This window comes from Equus asinus, chromosome 11 (assembly GCF_041296235.1).
Source record: "Equus asinus isolate D_3611 breed Donkey chromosome 11, EquAss-T2T_v2, whole genome shotgun sequence".
Lineage (NCBI taxonomy): Eukaryota > Metazoa > Chordata > Mammalia > Perissodactyla > Equidae > Equus > Equus asinus.
The window spans coordinates 7,052,759-7,071,502 of record NC_091800.1 but is presented as its reverse complement, the minus strand read 5'-3'; the positions used below and the strand labels follow the sequence as shown (position 1 = coordinate 7,071,502).

The 18,744-nt window shown below is 39.2% G+C and overlaps 1 protein-coding gene across 7 annotated transcripts in view; it reads left to right on the top strand.

Annotated features, from left to right (window-relative positions):
- Positions 1-18,744, top strand: part of SPATA13 (spermatogenesis associated 13) — a 343,666-nt gene that overhangs the window by 203,878 nt on the left and 121,044 nt on the right. For 2 of the 7 annotated variants that reach the window (XM_070520398.1, XM_014843215.3), the window contains exon 2: positions 12,912-12,967. The exons of the other annotated variants lie outside the window; for them this stretch is intronic. The gene's annotated coding sequence lies outside the window, so the exon portion shown is untranslated. The remainder of the gene's footprint in view (positions 1-12,911; positions 12,968-18,744) is intronic. 7 annotated transcript variants of the gene reach the window in all.

Below are 18,744 nucleotides of genomic sequence, written 5' to 3'. Positions count from 1 at the left end.
GCTGGAATTGGGAGAGAATTGACAACTTTACAATGTTGAATCTTGTAATCAATGAACAAAGCAGGTCTCTCCATTTCTTGCATCAGCATTGTGTAGTTTTCAGCACGTCATTCCTGTACATGCTTTCTTAGATTTAAACTTAAGTAGTTCAATTTTTTGAACAATTATGAATGGTATTGTGTTTTTAATTTTGGTGTCCACTTGTTCATTGCTAGTATATAGAAGAAAATGGATTTTTTGGTATGTCTAGCTTGTATCCTGCAACCTTATAGAGTGCACTCATTTGTTCTAGGAGTTTTTTGGTATATTCCTTGCAATTTTCTATATAGACAATCCTGTCATCTGCAAATAGGGATGGCTTAATTTCTTCCTTTCCAATCTTGGTGGCTTTTATTTCCTTTTCTTGTTGCGTTGCACTGGCTAGAACTTCTAGCACTATGTTGAATAAGAGTGGTGAGAGCAGACACCCTCGCCTCTTGTTCTTGATCTTGGGGGGTAAAGCATCCCGTCTTGTGCCATTAATATAATGTTAGCTGTGGGTTTTTGCTAAATGCTCCTTATCAAGTTGAGGAAGTTTACCTCTCTTCCTGTCTGAATTTTTTAAATGATGAATGGGTGTTAAACTTTATCAAATGCTTTTTTGAATCAATTGATAAGATCATATGATTTTTCTTCTTTAACCTGTTAATATGGTGGATTATATTGATTAGTTTTCAAATATTGAACCAGTCTTCAGTCCCTGGAATAAACCCAAATGGAATAAACCCCATGTGGTCATGTGTATAATTATTTTTATGCAATGCTGAATTCTGCTCTATTTTGTTAAACGTTCCTGTGTCTATATTCATGAAGGGTATTGGTCTATAGTTCTGTTTGTTTGTTTTTGGGGCCATCTGGTTTTTGTATCAGGGTAATAATACCTTCATAAAATGAAGCTGGAAGAGAGCTTTCCATTTCCTGCAAGAGAGAGTACAGAGTTGGTATTAATTCTTCTTTAAATATTTGGTAGAATTCTTTAGTAAGACCATGTGGACCTGGAGGTTTCTTTTTGGGGAGTTTTGAAGATGCAAATTCAGTTTTGTTAATGGTTAAGGGCTGTTGAAGTTCTCTATTTCATATTGTGTGAGTTGTGGTAGTCTGTGTGTTTTTCAGGAACTGGTCCATTTTGTCTAAGTTGTTGAATTTGCAGAGTTGTTCATAGTATTCTCTTACCCTTTTGAAGTCTGCCAGGTCAACAGTTACATCTTGTTTCATTCCTAATATTGGTATATTGTGTCTTCTATCTTTTTTCTCTTTGTCAGTCTTGTTAGAAGTTTGTGAATTTTACCTGTGTTTTGAAAGAAACCAGCTCTTGGTTTAATTGATTTTCTCTATTTTTCTGTTTTTAAATTCTTTTATATCTGCTCTTACCTTTATTATTTCCTTTCTTCTGTTTGCCTTGGATTTATTTTGCTCTTTTTCTAGGTTCTTGAGGCAGGAGCTTAGATTATTCTTTGAGAAGTTTCTTCTTTCCTTATGTATGCACTTCATGCTATAAATTGTCCTCAGAAAACTGCTTTAGCTGTGTGCTACAAATCTTGATATGTTGCATTTTCATTTTCATTCAGTTAATTGTATTTTTAAAATTTCCCTTTAGACTTCCTCTTCGATCTGTGGATTATTTAGAAGTGTGCTGTTTAGTTTCCAAGTGTTTGGAGATTTCCCTGTTATCTTTGATTTCTGTTTTATTCCATTGTAGTGGGAGAATACATTCCAGAAGGTTTCAGTTCTTTTAAATTTGTTGAGGTTTGTTTTATGGCCCAGGATATTGTCTATCTTGATATATGTTCCATGTGCGCCTGAAAAGATTATTTACTCTGCCCTTGTAGGAGAGGGTGTTCTCTTACTGTCTAGTCCTGTTGGTTGCTTGTGTTAATCCTGAAATGGAGTATTTTGTTATGGTGATGTTGGTAGTAGTTTGTTTTTGTTTTCCCTCTTTTGTAGGGGAAGAGGAATGAGGATTGGAGGGCAAAGAGTTTGAAGTCATATTGTCTGGCAAATACAATAGGACTGAAAGTCTATATTGCCAATTTAGGGCAGTTTAGACAGTCAGCCAAGGAGAGAGTAGAATTTTATTCTCAATTGAAAATGTCAGTACCAGAGGGCCATTTCATTGCCCTCTGTTTTAGAATTAGAAAGTCTGAAGAAAACCAAGCTTGATCTCAAAATCAGAAGTTAGACAGCTAAATTTGCCAACCAGGACTGGAGGAAGACTTTGTGTTTCAAGGTTGTCTAGATTACTTCTTGTTGAGTAGTCTTTATGAGGTAACTAATTTACTGTTTATTGGGTACTTATGCAATCATTAATTAGATCAGAGCAGAGAATCAGATTATTAATATAGAAGTTAGATTATTCATCTGTTCTAAAAAATTTGTTAAGTAATTCCTCTATTCCAGACGTGGTGCTAGTCCCTGAGGATGTAAAAATAAACTAGAGAGACATAGGCTTAAGTGTCTTTTATTCTCCCACAGAAGAAAAACCTGGGAATTCTGATGGCTTCTGTAAAGAGTAATTACTAGAAAACATAAGAGTAAATTCGACCTTGAAGATTATTTTAGTCTCAGATGCTGCGGCTTAACTTTGGAAAATAATATTAAAAATGCTTTGCAGGGGCCAGGCCCAGTGGCCTAGTGGTTAAGTTTGGTGTGCTCCACTTCTGCAGCCTGAGTTTGGTTCCTGGACATGGAACCTACATGACTCATCTGTCAGTGGCCATGCTGTGGTGGTGGCTCACATAAAAAAAAAAAACAAACAGGAAGATTGGCAGCGGATGTTAGCACAGGGTGAATCTTCCTCAGCTTAAAAAAAAAAAAAAAAAAGCTTTGCCGGGAAACTTGTTTTATTACATGGTTACCTAGTCACTTTCAATTCAAAACCCAGCAGTTTTTACACATTTTCCACAGTGTGCCAGGCACTGAAGTGGGTGCAGGGGAATCTGGGTGGCTCAGCCCCTCATGTACTTCTTTCTTAAGTCTGATTGTTATAAAGATAGAGGCCAAATAGAAATTTCTTAAACATTATGTCATTGTTTTATTTCTTAAGAAATGGAGAATTCCATGTATACTGGAAAAATTTATTTACATCATCTTTTCAATAACACAGCTTTATAAAGAATATCTACATAAGTTGTGTTGACCTTAAATACAAACAGATCCGGCATTTGTATCAATACTGAAGTTCCTTCACGTCGTTTGGTAAACACACCGTTAGTTTAACCTGTTTAACCAGGTACAGTTTGGAAGGGCAGCGAAGATCTTCGTCTGTTACTTTTCATGTAACACAACAAAAAGTGAGAAAATACGGCTAAATATATCTTAGTATTTGCTCTCTTTTTCCCCATGACATCATAGTTTCTCTCTAATATCTGTTTTTCAGATCAGGAAAACATGTTATTTTCCCAGAAAAGCAGTTGCTTTGATTAATGGGGCCAGGCCAGTCCAAGGACAGAGTAAGCACACAGCATTCTGGCACAAGTCCTGGAAACGATCGTCAGTCTTCTTTCTCTCACCTTGGTGCTGTTAAATTTAAGTACTGTATTTTCTGTGAAAATAGAGCCTGGTAATTCTTTAAAGAAGCTCCATATTATCTGAATAAATAATAGATGATTGGTTTATAAGCTATTAATTGTCAAGAGATAACAAGCTCCTGCTTGATTTTGTATCATTTTATTAATGAGCCTCCTTCTTTCTTCCTAGTAGAAAAAGGAGTTGAGAATTATGCTTTCTTTTCAACCTCTTTGTTCTTCTTTAATTGATTAAAGCACAGTGGACGTGAAAACCACTCTGCTTCCCTGATTCACTGTTAGCTTTAACCGTTACATTAAGTTCTTACAGATATTTGGAAGAAAGTGATGGCATACTTTTAAATAATTCAGGCCTGTATCAGTTAGTCTGGCTGATACGGTTTGCCTTAGGTAAATGCGAGAACTTCTGTGAGCCTTGTTCTCTCCTTCTCTGTAAAATGAATCTGGCTGGTGATAAGTGCCCCACCTATTTAGTAGGGCTCTTTTCACTATCTCCTGCTGGTCTGTGAGCTGTGAAAGACTGAGAGCTGTGGCCGATTTATCTTTGTATCTCCAAGTCTGTGGCAGCCCAGATGTTGCAAATGCTTGTGCCTTTTGCGGCCCTGCAGGTGACAGAGGAGCTCTGCAGTCTGGTTGAAGACTTCGTAGGTCCTGCCTGTAGGATCCACAAGGGCATGTGGCCCACTGTTAGCAAACCTTCTCATTTTCCAAGAGAATCCAGAAATCTGGATTTTAGTGACATCTCTCTATTCTTAAATATTGAAAATAAATTCTGTTTTTACAAAACTCCCTGTATAGTCCAAATAAGGCATGAGTACTGTTAAATTCAACCCAAAAGCCAGTGCTTGCCACCTCTGAGCATGCCCTTAAAAAATGTTTATTGAATTAACAGCAGTGTATTGAGCCACATTATGATATGGCTGCCATGAATGGAGACCATTTTGATACTTCTGAGGAACATGCCTCTTGTCTTCCTATAATAAGAGCTTTTTTTACTATACAATTATGACATTATTTGTGTACAGTTATTAGTAGTACTACTGATAACAAGTACCATAGTAAATGGAAGGGAAGTATTATTATCCATATGAGAAAGATGCACAAATCAAAGATCAGAGAGTTTAAGTAATGAGCCAGCTGACACATTCTGTCTAACGGCCGAGCTGAGGTCCTAACCCGGCAGTTCATACTGCACCTTTCCTTCTGTCTAGAGGAAGAATGAATTGACACCACAGCAAAGCAACTCACTTCATTTTTTTTTAACAGCTTTATTGAAAGATAGTTGACATACTTACAGTTCATCCATTTAAAGTGCAAAATTCACTTGTTTTTAGTGTATTCACAGTTGTGCCAATCATTACCACAATCAATTTTAGAATATTTTCATCCCCCTAAAAAGAAATCCTGTACCCATTAGCAGTCACTCCCCATTTCCCCAGCCTTAGGCAACGGCTCATCTACATTCTGTCACTATAGATTTGCCTTTTTAGACATTTCATGTAAATGGAATCATACAATATACGGCTTTTTGTGTTTGATTTCTTTCACTCGACATAGTGTTTCTAGGTTCGTCCACGTTGTGGCATGTTATCAGTACTTCATTTCTTTTTCTTGCCAAGTAATATTCCATTGTATTATGTACGCCACATTGTATTTATTCATTCCTCAGTTCATGTATATTTAGGTTGTTCATACTTTTTGGCTATTATGGATAGTGCTACTATGAACGTTTGTGTACACGTTTTTGTGTGGACACATTTTTTCTATTTATTTTTTTAATGATTGGCACCTGAGCTAGCAACTGTTGCCAATCTTTTTGTTGTTGTTCTTCTTCTCCCCAAAGCCCCCTGGTACACAGTTGTATATTTTAGTTGTGGGTCCTTCTAGTTGTGGCATGTGGGACAGCGCCTCAGCGTGGCCTGATGAGTGGTGCCATGTCTGTGCCCAGGATCCGAACTGGCAAAACCCTGGGCTGCCGAAGCAGAATGTGCAGACTTAACCACGCAGCCACGGGGCTGGCCCCTGGACTATGTTTTTATTTCTCTTGGATATATACCTAGGAGTGGCATTGCTAGGTCACATGGTAACTATGTTTAACTTTTTGAGGAATCGTCGGACTATTTTCCAAAGTGACTACACCGTTTTGCATTCTCACCAGTGATGGCTGAGGGTTCCAGTTTTTTTTTTTTCCTACTTCCTCACCAACACTTGTGTGTATTATTTTAAATTGTGCTAAAAGTCACATATCAGAATTTTCTATCTTAACTGTTTTTAACTGTACAAGTCAGTAGTATTAAGTACATTCACATTGTTGTGCAACCATCACCACCGTCCATCCCCGTAACTCTTTTCATCTTGTAGAACTGAAACTCTGTTCCCATTAAACAGTAACTCCCCATTGTCTCCTGCCCACCAGCCCCTGGCAGCCGTTATCCATTATACACACACGTCCGTATGATTTTGACTACTCTCAATACCTAATAGAAGTTGAATCGTACAGTATTCGTCTTTTTGTGGTTGGCTTATGTCACTTGGCATAATGTTCTCAAGATTCATACATGTTGTATCGTATGTCAAAATTTCCTTTCTTTTTAAGACTGAATAACATTCCATTGTGTGTGTATGCCACATTTGGTTTATCCATCCTGCAGTCTGTGGACACTTGGGTTACTTCCACCTTTTGGCTGTTGTGAATAACGCTGCTATGAGCATGGATGTGTTACGAATGTCTCTTCGAAACCCTGCTTTCACTTCTTTTGGATTTTTATAGGTGGAATTGCTGAATAATTTGTAACTTCATCCATTGTGTTCAGAGAATATAATTTATATGATATCTATCTTTTAAAATCTATTGAGACTTCATTTGTGCCTAACACATAGTCCTACAAGATGTCGCGTGTGCACTTGAGAAGAGTATGTATTTGTTGTTGCTGTGTAGAGTCTTCTGTATGTGCCTGTTAGATCTAGTTGGTTTATTGTGTTGCTTAAATTCTCTATTTCCTTACTTATCTTCTGTCTGGTCCTTCTATCGATTATTGTGATTGGGGTCTTGAAGTGTCCAGCTGTCATTGTACAACTGTCTATTTCTCCCTTCAATTCTCTTGGTTTTTTTACTTCCTATATTTTGTCTGTCACTAAGTGTGTAAATGTTTACAATTGTATTTTCTTGCTGTATTGAACCTTTTATTAATACGTAATGTCCTTCTTTTTCTCTTGTAACCCTTTTTGATTTATTTTTTTTAAAGATGGGCACCTGAGCTAACAACTGTTGCCAATCTTCTTTTTTTCCTTCTTCTTCCTCTCCCGAAAGTCCCCCAGTACATAGTTGTAGATTCTGGTTGTGAGTGCCTCTGGCTGTGCTATGTGGGACGCCACCTCAGCAACTTAACAACTTGGCCATGGGGCCAGCCTCTCTTTTTTTATTTAAAGTCTATTTATTTTGTCAGATATTAGTATAGCCACTCCTACCGTTTTGGTTACTATTTCCATGAAATATCTTTTTCCATCCTTTCACTTTCAACTTTTTTGTGTCTTTGGATTTCAAGTGAGTCTCTTGTAGATAATGTATAGTTGGATCATGTGTTTTTATCAATTCTGCCAATCACTGCCTTTTGGTTGGAGAGTTTAACACCTTTACACTTGAAGTAATTACTAAGGAGGGACTTGCATCTGTCTTTGTGCTGTTTGTTTTCTTTATGCCTGAGAATATTTCTGTCCCTCATTTCCTGCATTACTGTCTTCTTTTATACTTAGTTGATTTTTTGTAGTCAAATGTTTGAATTTCATTCCCATTTCCTTTTGTATATATTCTATAGCTATTTTCTTTGTGGTTACCATGGGATTACATTTAACATCCTGAAGTTATAACATTCTAATTTGAATTTATACCAGCCTAACTTCAGTAACATTAAAAAACTCTCCTCCTTTACAGTTCTGTCCTCACACCTTTTGGTTGTTGATGTCACAAATTTACATCGTCATATGTTGTGTGTCCAAAAACATAAAGTGATAATTCTTTTAAATGCGTTAGCCTCTTGAATTATGTAGAAAACAAAATGTGGAGTTACAAACCAAAGTTATGGTAATAAAGTAAGACTAACTTTTACATCAACAATTGTTTTTTTAAATGTATTAGTCTCTTAAATCCTGTAGAAGACAAAAAGTGCAGTTACAAACTGTTATTCTAATGATTCTAGCTTTTATAATTGCCCATGTATTTCCTCTGTTGAGATCTTTATTTCTCCCTACGGCTTCAAGTACTGTCTAGTGGCCTTTCCTTTCACCTTGCAGGACTCCCTGGAGCATTTCTTGCAGGGCGAGTCTAGTGGTTACAAACTTGTTCAACTTTTGTCTCTCTGGGAATGTCTTAATTTCTCCCTCACTTTTGAAGGACAGATTTGCTAGGATATGGAGTTTTGGGTTGACAGTTTTTTTCTTTAAGCCCTTTGAGTATATTGGCCACCGTCTTCTGGCCTCCAGGTTTCTGATGAGAAGTCTGCTGATCATCTTACTGAGGCTCCCTTGTATGTGATGATTTGCTTCTCTCTTGCTATTTGATTACAGTGTGTCTCAGTGTGAGTCTCTTTGAGTTCATCTTACTTGGAGTTTATTGAGCTTCTTGGGTTGTTTATATTCATCAAATTGGGGAGGTTTTCAGCCATTATTTCCTCAAATATTCTCTCTGCTGCTTTTTCCTCTCTTCTTCTGGGACTCCCATGATGCATATGTTGGTCTGCTTGATGGTGTCCCACAGGTCCCTTAGACTCTGTGTGCTTTTCCTCAGTCTTTTTTGTTTCTGTTCCTCAGACTCTATAATTTCCATCGCACTGTTTTCAAGTTTTCTGCTTCTTTCTTCTTCCCGCTCAAGTCTGCCTTTGACTCCTTTAGTGAATTTTTCATTTTAATTATTGTACTTTTTGGCTTCAGAATTTCTTTTGGGTTTATTTTAGGTTTTCTGTCTCCTTGTTGATCTTTCCGTTTTGTTCACGTATCATTTTCTTGACTTTCTCCACATCTCCCTTTAGTTCTTTGAGTATCTTTAAGACAGTTATTTTAAAGTCTTTGTCTAGTAGATCTGCCATCAGTTCTTTTTAAGGGACAGTTTCCACTGATTGATTTTTTTTCCTTTGAGTGGGCCACACGTTGCTGTTACTTTGTATGCCTTGTGGTTTTTTTGCTGAACACTGGACATTTGAATCTAATAATGTGGAGACTCTGGAAATCAGATTCTCCCTATTCCCCAGAGTTTGCTGTTTTTTGCTGTTGTTTTGTTTATTTGTTGTTTTGTTTTTGCTTTTGATTATTGTAGGCTATCTCTGTGCTGAGGATTAGCCTAAGGTGTAAACTTAATGCCTTCTCAGGTCTTTTATGAGCCTTTCTCTGGGCATGCCTGGTCACTCTCTAATTCCCCCTGTATATGCAGTTGTTTTTTAATACCCTAGTCTTTAATGGTTGGCTCCTTAAAGGGGAAAAGACAAAAAAATGAAGTAGGAGGGAAAAAGGGCACAGGTCCTTTAAATCCCTTGGAAGTCACTTCAGCCCTAGGGGCAGGGGCTTGCAACAGTAGGGGGAGGTGCAACAACACTGCCTGCCTCTTTGACTGCACCCCTGTGATCAAAGGCAGCCATCAGAGCACAGATCCATAGTGTTTGGAGGACAGAGTCGTTTTGCAGCACTGTGGCTCCCTCAAGCTGTGTGCAAACCGCTCCAGGAACACGTCCACAGCTGCCTGCCATGTGGCCTGGGGTGGGAGATAGGTAGCTGCTACTGTGCTAAGAGCTGAAATTGGCCAAAATTAATGGCAGTTTACCATTCAAGTCTTCCCCTGGAATTTGCAAGCCTTCAACAGTGTGCGGAGTTCCAAAATAGTTACATCAGGCAGATTCTGCCATGCGGTTGTTGTCTAGGTGGGGAGATAGATTCCTGGTGCTTCTTACTCCACCATCTTCCCAGAATCCTCTTCCTCACTTGGTTCTGATTTGCATTCTCCTGATGTATAATGATGTTGAACATCTTTTTGTGTGCTTACTGGCTATTTGTATATCTTTGGAGATATGTCTATTCAAGTCCTTTGTCCATCTTTTAATTGGGTCATTTGTCTTGTTGAGTTATAAGAGTTCTTTATGTATTCTGGATACTAAACCCTTGTCAGATACGTGATTTGCAAATATTTTCTCCTGTTTTATAGGTTGTCTTTTCACTTATTTGGTGGTATTCTTTGCATCAAAGTTTTTAGTTTTGGTCAAATCCAGTTTATCTATTTTGTCTTTTGTCATTTGTGCTTTAAGTGTCATATCTGAAAAACCATTGCCTAATCCAAGGCCATGAAGATTTACTCCTTTGTCTTCAAAGAGTTCTATAGCTTTAGCTTTTAATTTAGGTCTGTGCTTCATTTTTACTTAAATTTGTATATGTATGAAAGAAGGATTCAGCTTCATTCTTTTGCATGTAGATATGCATTTATTCTAGCACCATTTGTTAAAAGATAATTCTTTCCCCATTGAAGGGCATCCTTGTTGAAAATGAATTGACCATGAATGTGAAAGTTTATTTCTGGACTCTCGGTTCTATTTTCATTGATCTGTATGTCTGCCCTTATGCCAGTATCACACTGTATCAATTACTGTAGCTTTATAGTAAGTTTTGAAATTCTAAAGTGTAGCTTCTCTACTTTGTTCTTTTTCAAGATTGTATTGGCTATTCTGTGTCCTGTGGATTTTCATGTGAATTTTAGGATCAGCTTGCCAATTTATGCAAAGTAGTCAATTGGGATTTCCATAGAAATTGCATTGAATCTTTAGGTTAATTTGGAGAGTATTGGCCTTTTAACAATATTAAGTTTCCAATTGGTGAATCCATTTATTGAGATCTTCATTAATTCCTTTCAACAATGTTTTGTAGTTTTCAGAGTGTCAGTTTTGCACTTCTTTTGTTAAATTTATTTGTAAGTATTTTATTCTTTCTGATGCTGTTGTAAATGGAATTGTTTTCCTAATTTTCTCTTTGGCTTGTTCCTTGCAAATGTATAGAAATGCAGTTGATTTTTTTCCATATTTATCTTTCATCCTACAAGCTTCCTGAAATTGCTTATTAGTCCAGTAGTTTTAGTGTTATCTTTAGGACTTTGTACATATAGGATCATGTCATCTACAAATAGAGATAGTTTTACCTCTTCTTTGCCAATCTGGGTACCTTTTATTTCACTTTCTTGCCTAACTGCCCCGGCTAGAACCTCTAGTACAATGTTGAAAAGAAGTGGAGACAGCAGGCATCCGTCCTGTCTGGTCCTGATCTTGGAGGGGAAAGCATTCAGACTTTCACCATTAACTATGATGTTAGGTGTGGGTTTTTTGTTGATGCTCTTTATCAGGCTAAGGAAGTTCCCTTCCATTCCATCTTTGTTCAGTGTTTTTATCATAAATGGAGGTTTAATTTTTCAAATGCTTTTTCTGTATCTGTTGAGATAATCATGTATTTTTCATCCTTTATTGATATGGTGTATTACATTGTGATTTTTGAATGTTAAATCAGCCTAGAATTTCTGGGATAGATTCCACTTGGTCGTGCTCTATAATCATTTTTATATGTTGCTGGATTTGGTTTGCTAGTATTTTGTTTAGGCTTTTTCTATCTGTATTCATAAGAGATAATGAATGGTCTGTGATTTTCTCCTCTTGTGATGTCTTTTTCCGGTTTTGTTATCAGAGTAATGCTGGCCTTATACAATGAGTTTGGTATTGTTTCCTCCTATTCTGTTTTTCTGGAAGAGTTTGTGAAGAATTAATTCTACACTTTTTTTTTTTAACTCCTAAAAAAAGACCAACAAAATTTTTGCTTGTTTGTTTGTTTTGGTGGGGAAGATTAGCCCTGAGCTAACATCAGTGCCAATCTTCCTCTGTGTTTTGTATGTGGGATGGCTCCACAGCATGGCTGATGACTAGGTCCGTGCCTGGGATCCAAACCCACAAACCTGGGCCACTGAAGCAGAGCATGCAGAACTTTAACCACTCGGCCATGGGACCAGCCCCAACAAAATCATTTTTTAAAATGTCTTCGCATCTTCCTTTCTCTTCAGTCACTCTAACTCTTTAATCTTTCATGGCCTATGTAGTTGGATCCCAACTGCCCCATGAAGCTTTCTATGATCACTCCTACCTCTGAAGCTGGTTTCATTCCTGAACTTCTGTCATTAATGCTTAAGGCTCATTAGTACATTCAATTACGTACCAGGTTGTTAAAATCTCCAGTGTTTCATGCCTGCTCCTTTTGTCTGCTCCACTGATAGGGAACTTCTTCAGGTCAGTGACTTGGTTTTCAACTTCACATGTTGTCCTGAAGTACCCAGCACATTGCAACAAGTAAAAGTGGAACATTTTATCTAATTAGATAGATTTAAAGGCTCTGAAAAATATTATTTTCCAGATTTTCTAGTATTTATGTGTATATATATATAGATATAAATATATGCACACTATAGGTTCTCACATTACTATGTACGTTATTTCAAACATAGGCTTAAGTGTAGTTAAAAGAGAATTTGGGAGGCAGTATTCCTGGGTTCCAGCCCTGGCTCTTTGAGGTGAATACTGGACTCTGAGCCTTGCCTTCGATCTATTGTCTCATGTATAATGTGGAAATTAGTATGAGGATTGGAATAAAATATATAAATTATTTAGTCAGATACTTTGTCCTTGTAGGCACTCAATAAATAATGGCTATTACAACTGATGGCTTAAGCTCCTTTCGAAGAATGAATCTGATATTAACCATATTTTAACATTTATATTTAATATTTATCTAGTGTTAACCATATTCTAATACTTATTTGAAATAATAGATGATTTGGTTCAAAGTCTCAAATTTTGTTTCATGGCTGATTAGCTAAAACTTTTTCTTATTAAATACTTTGACAAAAGCCTATTCTTTTTTTCCCTCTTAATTCTTTGGAATGTCTTTGGAAGCTGTTGTTAAAGACTGTAATTTTTCCTGGACCATAAGTGCTTGAGGAAGTGCCTAAAACATGGGCTCCAGACTCAGACAGCCAGGACTCAGTTCAGGCATTCCCTGGCTGTGCGACTCCCTGCTTCCTCATCTGTCACACAGGGAGGAGTTCCTGCTTCCTAGGGACCCTCTGAGGATTCCGAGAGACACTCAGGGAGAAGGCCTTAGCACAGGACCTGGCATTTAGTCAGTACTGAATGTTAAGTAATTATGTTCTTCATATTTGTCATCTTCAGCACCTTGTATAGTGTCTGGCATTCCATAAACGTTTGAGTGGAAAGTTTTGTTGAAATTATTAACCTACTTGTGGAAGAAAACTTCTCTTTGTTTTGTTTTTTTTTTCTGTAGGCAGAATTCTGCATTGGGAAGGAGGCCTGGCCGGTGAGATGCAAAGCTATTTCTAGGTAGGCTGAGAGTCTTGGAGTTGGGGCGGATCCTTTTCCACCACCCTTAGTTTAAAGATGAGGTTAGTGAGGCTGTGATGCTAGGATTTTACAGTTATGTATTTATCCTACCTTCAGGTCTATATCCCTTAATTTTTTAAAACCTTCATTTCTAGTAATTTTATATGTTTCTAATAGGGTTAAATATAGTTAGCTGTGCAGGTTTTGTCAGCGTTAGAAAACTCACTGTGTCGTCCTACTTCGCTAAGGAAGCCCGTTAGACAAAACCTTGTCTGTTAAATCAAACCTGATGAAACCCAAAGGGGCAACGGCAGTGACCGTCGTGCTCTTGATCTCCGCGGCGGCATTGCCCCTCACGGAGGATCAGCGGTGCACAGCGGGCGCCACTGTTTTTATTGCTGCATTTGGGATCAGCGATATAAGCTTCTGAAGAAAGACATCTGTCTCCTCACATATATTCCTTATTCATGGTAACTTGCCAGAAAGGGCAGAGCAGGATTGCTCCCTGCACGGATGACTTCAAAGTAGTAAGGTGGAGGCCTGCCTTCTGGGTTCTTGCTGCTCTTTCCAGCACTCTCTCGGGTTCTGTCTCTCTTACTAAGTCTAAAGTTTTCCATCTAGTTTTCTTTTGTTTGCATGTTGAGGTTGTTTTAACAGCGGGCTGAATGTTTCAAATATAGAGTCACATAAATTGAACATAAGCCTTTCTAAATATAAGTCAAATATAATGAATACAAATTTCCTTTAGGATGGACATAATTTTTTACTACTTCCCTGCAGAATACTGCCATCAAACCAAACCAAGATTGATGGCAGAACTGGAGACATTTAACCAGGACATCATCACTCCTTAAACTCAGTTCACGAAAAAGCATAATGTCTAAGAGTTGGAGCTCGATCTCTGTGGAAAGTTTTCAGAGAGATCCATGTGAAGGCTTTCACTCCTTCGTAATGTCTCTGCTGGCCACTAGTGGCGTCCTGGTCAGCACCTGGGCTGGGATAGGAGGGGAGTGACCTGCATTCCTCTCTGCACTGGGGTTGGAAATTTGGAGCTTTCATTCGAATCCTGATTTTACCCTGTGGTTTTTAAAAATAATCATGTACGCTTCCTCTGATGTGGTGCTACCTAGGTCTTTCATATATTGGCTCACTTCCTACACACAGCACACTGAGAGATGCTTTACTCCCACTGTGTAAGGGAGACTGAAGCTCGGTGAGATTAGGTAACTTGTTAAAGTCACCAGAAGAGCTAGTTTCCTTCGTAGGATTGTTGTGAGAAGTAGCGTAGAATAAGGTGCTAAGTGAAGAGTGGCTGAGCTCTGTGGTTTCTTCCTTACTTGTGGCCTATGTTGACTGCCTTGTTGGAACAACGGATTTTGAATAGGTATCTGGTATCAGTGCTTACTGAGAATGACTTATTTTGAGAAATCAATGTTAAACTCATTTGGACTTTGAAATTCCATACAGGAAATGCTCTAGGAAGAATTTTTTGTTCTCCCTGGACCCATGTAGTCAGATTGCTTTTCTGTTGAAACCAAAACCACGCAGCTCAGCGGCACCTGCACCTGTTGAGTGGATCAGAGGAGCGCCCAGCAACCATCAGTCCATGAACACTCGTCACAAGCAAATATCCTCACATTAGGGGAAAGTGGGGGAAAAGCATACAAATAGAGCCGACTAAACTGCAAAGATGATCTCTTTCTTGTTGTTGCCAGTTTTGGTTTTTCTGGAGTATATATTTAACTTGTTCAATTTTCTCTCTCTGATGTGTAATTGTTGTTATACATTAACTCAATGCCAGGCAACAGCATGAACTCACAAATCGCACTAGTGGGTTTTTGTATTCTGTGCAGGACAAAGTTCAAAGCTCTAATAATTTCACGGTCTGAGCTCTCCTGCCAAGCAACTGGGCCTAAAATAAAATCACTCTTACTGTAGTGTGACCTCCATAGTGGCCTTTTGAAGACTTGGAAAGGTGGGATGGGTCCAGTCTGTTGTTTTTAAATGAAATAGTTCTTTTGTTATCTTAATGAAGATCAGAGTTAAAGGAAAATCCCTCGTTTTATTATTATTCTGGATTTAAGGTCAAGTGGTAGAGTCTACGGAAAGTGACCATTGCTGTACTGTTAGCGGATTTGAGTTGATATGGTAGTTGTCCCTCAGGAAATAGCTGACCCCTTTCATTGCAGGCACTGGAATCGGTCTTTTGAAAGTGCATTCAGGTACCATTATGTTTTGCTTCTCCAGGGGACCTATGCTGTAATTGCATTTATTACTAATTTGGGCATTTCTCCCTTTACGTAAATTAACATAAGACTTTCCTAATAGTGGAGACCAGTGCACCTCACCGTGACATGTGTTTGTGATGCTGAGTAGACGCTAGTTTGGGTTACAAAAGACTGCACGATAAATGCCTTCACTTACGGTGGTTCCCCATGCTCCTGATAGGCACGCAGTGAAATTTTATTGCTTGCTTTATGAAAGATTTTTTTCACAAGGGGTTTATTTATTGGCAGCATTCTGCTATGAGTCTGATTTTTAGGGGCCTGTAATTTAGATTTTCCTCACTCAAGGTTGTAATTTATTCCAAAGCTACCTGGAGATCCATTCAGTGAGAAATAAGTCAGTGCAGGGAATTAAAGGACTGAGATTTGAAAGGGCCAAATTAAGTTATGACTTTTATTTTTCTTCTGGAAATAGTTACTCGTTTAATTTTAAATCCATTAGTAGCCTTCTATAATTTTTGACATCATGATTTTTGACAATTCTGTGTATCTAGTCTTTTAATATAGTCTCATTTCAGAAACCTTAAACAAATCGTTGGTTTTAACATAATAGGCATGACATTTCAAAGATCATATGATGCATTTTATTGAAGGTTTCTAATTACCTGGATTTAACAGTTTCTTTAGAGAAACAGAATTAATAGAATATATTTATGTGTGTGTATATATATATATATATATATACGTATATATGTGTGTATCTATATATATAGACAGAGAGAGATTTTAAGGAATTAACTCATGCAGTTGTGGGGGCTGGTAAGTTCAGAATCTGCAGGGCAGCTGGGCAGGCTGGAAATTCCAGCAGAAGCTGATGTTGTGGTCTTGAATCCAAAGGCTGTCTCTGAGGCAGAATTCCTTCCTCTTTGGAGGACCACAGTCTTTTAAGGCCTTCTGCTGACTGGATGAGACCCACTCACATTATGGAGAGAGAGTAATCACATCTAAAAGAAACCTTCACAGCAACATCTAGACTGGTCTTTGACCAAACAACTGGGCACCATGGCCCAGCCAAGTTGGCACATGAAATTAACCATCACCCCCACCAAATGGGAAGCATGGCTGTTACAGTTTACCTGGGGACGTGGAGAAGTCATCTTTCTTCCACCTGCTCATGTGATGTAGAGTTAATTACAGGGTAAAAGTGGAAAATTAGAAAGTTGGGGAGCAACTACAGGAAGTTTAGATCCCACACCAGCAATTAGAAATTAATAGTGTGACTAAGGACAGAAGTTTAGGGTATGTCAAGGATATGCAAAGCCTCGTGCCATACGGTTGCAGGGGCTGTTAATAGCCTCCAAACAGAAAAGCATATGGGAGGTGGAACAGCAGCAACAACCCAGCAAAACTGAGGACAGAATAGTCCCAGAACTGAACACAGCTGGAACTTCCACAACGCACTCCCATGTAAGAGGTGAGGTTCATGCCCTGGTTGTCACCAGGGTCTAAATCACTCTGCTGTGCTAGGCTCCACAGCTAGAGAGAAGTTACCTTTCAGAAATTCTCAGCCTGAAATTTCAGAAAGCGAAAGCAAAGCATAGTAATGTAGCAGGCACATTAATTTTCTGCACAGAAAACACAGGTTTTAGAGAGAAGTGCTCCACAAGACAACTTGTTTGAAATGGGCAATGGAACTACTGAAAACTGAGAGAAATAATTTGAGAGAAAAAGAAAGCAACACCAAGAGATAGGCTGGGAAATAGTAGTGCATTTGGCTTTGTATATCCTCGGGAAATTCTAACTGGCTCATCCATCAAGAAAGCAATTTCATTTCTACAGAGTCACACTTAATATGCTGTTTAGTTCAGTGGGTCGGATGTGTAGGTGTGGGTTTATGCAAATAGAGCAGAATCAACAAAGAGCCCTTTATTAATCCTCTTCCTTTAGGAGGCTGTTCCAGCAAATACCCACTTCTATGTTATGACCCTTTGCCAGGAAACTACTTTTTTCGAAGCAGTGTCGCCTGTACTGTCACTGGTCATGTACTTCTAGGCTTTCAGAGCCCATAATTAATTCTTTCACTATCCAAAGAAAGGGGAAAGTAATGGGCGAAACCAGACCTCTTTTTCCATTGCAGAATCATTGCTGCCCCAAAGTTGCACGAGTCATTCCTGCAGTTCAGTGAGGGAGCCACAGCCCTCAGTTGTCAGGTGGACGCTTTTCTGGGTAGTCCTGGCCACTCCAGTTCTCAGCCAGCTTCCTTAACCTGCAGTCCTTGGCCTGCCTCTCTCCACCCTGTGCTTCCACAGGTTTGCTGGGGGCTTGGAAAGCAGCTACTCTTCTTCGTCCCTGAGCATTCATTTCTAGAGCTCTTGCATTTGATGTAATTTGATGTACTTCATCCAAGTAATGAAAGTACAGATATTCTAAGTTAAACAGTGATCTCTTAATTTTCCAATCAATGGCCTTTTCTCGGTTCTTGATTGTCTGCAGTCCTGACCATTGTTAGTCTCTGCTTCCTTGAAACTCTGCTTAGTGACACTGCCTACTCTCCTGGTTCGCTTCTGTGGTTTTGGGCTCTGTGCCACCTCCGCTTCCTCCTCCTGCACTCACTGGAGGTGTTCTTCAGAACGTTGGTTTCCGGGACTCTTCCTTCTCTGCTTCTCTTCCTTCTCACCCTTGCCTTGTCCCCCACTCACTCCAAACGTCTCTTTAACACCTGTGTCTCTTGCACACCTATATGCTGCCACATTAAACGTGAACTAACAGCCAGACCTGAAGTTCTGGCTGTGAGTATGTGTTTCACGTGGTGGGCCCTTTGGTGTGCACAGCTGTCCTCCTCTCACTGGGCCTGAGTCCCCTTCCACAGACTCCAAAGGACAGAGCTGGTCTGTCCACCCCAGAGTGTGTTTGGGGTCAAGGTGATGGGGAAGCAAAGGGAAGGAATGGTTGTCGGAGGCCGTGTCATGTCAGGCAGGTCTTGAAGATCTTGTAGGGATTTTGAGAGGCCAGCAGGGCAAAAAAGACCTTCCACCTGGGTGGAACAGTGTAAACAGAGGCAGGGGGGCGGGAGGCACTTTCAGAGACAAGCAGGCGGTCCAGGGTGATGCGGCTAAAGCATCTGTATGGGGATAGTGTGAGATGAGATAATTCCTAATCCTTCTTGCTGTTCCCAGAACACCAAGCTCTGTGCCTTGCACATCACAGGAGCTCCTTAAAGTTTTTGAAAATAGTTGAAAGTATGGGTGAGTGTGAATGATGAGAGCCCTGAAAGCCAGATTGAAGAGATTGACTTTTCTTTTCAAGATTTTATTTTTCCTTTTTGTCCCCAAAACCCCCAGTCACACAGTTGTGTATTTTTAGCTGTGGGTCCTTCTAGCTATGGCATGCAGGGCGCCGCCTCAGCATGGCTTGCTGAGCGGTGCCGTGTCTGCGCCCAGGATCTGAACCGGGGAAACCCTGGGCCACTGAAGTGGAGCGTGCGAACTCAACCACTGGAGTGGCCATGGGGCCGGCCCAGTCTTTTTGTTTGTTTTTTTTTAAAGGAAGATT